The sequence below is a fragment of the Bubalus kerabau genome, chromosome 4 (genome assembly GCF_029407905.1).
Source record: "Bubalus kerabau isolate K-KA32 ecotype Philippines breed swamp buffalo chromosome 4, PCC_UOA_SB_1v2, whole genome shotgun sequence".
In the NCBI taxonomy this organism is placed as follows: domain Eukaryota; kingdom Metazoa; phylum Chordata; class Mammalia; order Artiodactyla; family Bovidae; genus Bubalus; species Bubalus kerabau.
Window position 1 is genome coordinate 121,293,566 of NC_073627.1, and position 2,198 is coordinate 121,295,763.

Genomic DNA, 2,198 nt, shown 5'->3' on the forward strand with positions numbered 1-2,198 from the left:
CAGAAGAAAGCACTAAAAGGACATTGTTATTTTACAGTAGAATCTGCAGTTAATACCAATAGGCGCTCTGAAGTCTAAATTCTATATCAACTTCACTGAGAAATTGCTGCGTGATTCTAGTTCCTGCATTTAGGTCCCTTCTGAATCCTGTTTATTGGTACAGTGGATGGAAATTCATGTCTGTGTTCTTTATAATTTTGCCAACAATAAGAGAACTACTACTAGAAAAAGAAAGGGAGGTATAGCAAGCTTTATGTTAAATAAAGATTATCCTATGTTCCTACACATTCAGTAGAAAAATTATGTGGGCAATTTTACTTTAAAGAGCTTTCTACATGTGGTAGAAAGCAATTATTAACAAAAATGATTTGTGGTACAGTTGTTTTCTTAAAAATTTTATTTCCTACAGAAGCATAGTGCTTCTGATCTGAAACGTAGGTTTATGCAAACGATAAAGTGCAGTGATTCCCAAAGTGTCTGCAGATAATAGTTGTTCCATGGTCACATAATATTGGGACATTCTTTTTAAACAAAATTACTAAGTTTTTTGGTTGCAGTTCTTGTCAGAGCCTTTATGAAGCTCTGTGACTCACCAGAAAGGAATAGAAGAAGCAACATTTTCAAGAATATTACCTCTTCGAATTATTTTTGTGTGATCCCAAAGTTTTTGCCACAGTGTATGGGTTCATCTTAAGACTCCTGATCCAATCGGTCTAACTGAATTTCTTTCCTAGGAAGTTTCACATTGGAGGTCAAGAAATTTACTCTCTCGTCCCCTCTCTCCCTCTCCTTCTGAGGCTAGATATACAGTATGTAAGCTATATGTGTCCATATTGTTCAGTCTGGCTCAGTCAGATGGGCACGGAGATGCTTCTGGAAGTAACATCGCGATGGCTGCCCAAGGAGAACCCCAAGTTCAGTTCAAACTTGTTTTGGTTGGTGATGGTGGTACTGGAAAAACTACATTCGTGAAGTGTCATCTGACTGGTGAATTTGAGAAGAAGTATGTAGCTACCTTGGGTGTTGAGGTCCATCCTCTTGTGTTCCATACCAACAGAGGACCTATTAAGTTCAATGTATGGGATACAGCTGGTCAGGAGAAATTTGGTGGGCTGAGAGATGGCTATTATATACAAGCTCAGTGTGCCATTATAATGTTTGACGTAACATCAAGAGTTACTTACAAGAATGTGCCTAACTGGCATAGAGATCTGGTACGAGCGTGGGAGGACATCCCAACTGTGTTGTGTGGCAACAAAGTGGATATTAAGGACAGAAAGGTTAAGGCAAAGTCAATTGTCTTCCACTGAAAGAAGAATCTTCAGTACTATGACATTTCTGCCAAAAGTAACTACAGCTTTGAAAAGCCCTTCCTCTGACTTACTAGAAAACTGACTGGAGACCCTAACTTGGAATTTGTCGCCGTGTCTGCTCTTGCCCCGCCAGAGGTGGTCATGGACCCCACCTTGGCAGCACGGTATCCCCGCCAGAGGTGGTCATGGACCCCGCCTTGGCAGCACGGTATGAGCACGATTTAGAGGTTGCTCAGACAACTGCTCTTCCGGATGAAGATGATGACCTGTGAGAAAGTGAAGCTGGGGCCCAGCGTCGGAAGGCTAGTTTTATAGGCAACTGTCCTGTGACGTCAGTGCTGCCGCGTGTTTGCCACTTTATTACATAGCTAAGCAGAACATGTGCTTCATCTTTGGATGCTGAAGGAGATGGATGGGCTTTGGAGTGAATGGGTCAGTTTAAAAAAAAAATACCTTCATTTTTTGGACCTGCATATTTAGGTGTTTTGGAACACAGTTGTTTCCTCCTTGAGTTTCAAATATAAGACTGCTATAGTCACATGACAATATTGAGAGGTGGAATCTTGTTTGTTACTGTCATTCCCATTCCATTTTGTTTAGAATCAGAATAAAGTTGTTTTTCAAATATCTAAAAAAAAAAAAATGTTCAGTCTGTGTAAATTAAAGAAACAACGGAAGTCTGTCTAGAAACAGAAAAGAACAAAACACTTTTGATAAGTATTTTGAATAATAGTTTAAAAATATTAGCTTGTAATTAAGTTTTTTTAATGTTAGGAAATGAAATTACTAAGTCTTTATTTGCAATAATACATAAAAGTTATCCATGCTTGCTTAACTATTTATATTATATTTAGCTTACTAAATATTTAATAGAGAAAATTACAA

General features: G+C 38.4%; 1 pseudogene; it reads left to right on the forward strand.

Moving 5' to 3' along the window:
• Window positions 1-848: 848 nt before the first annotated feature.
• LOC129650176 (GTP-binding nuclear protein Ran-like) lies at window positions 849-1,394 on the forward strand (annotated as a pseudogene).
• Window positions 1,395-2,198: the final 804 nt, after the last annotated feature.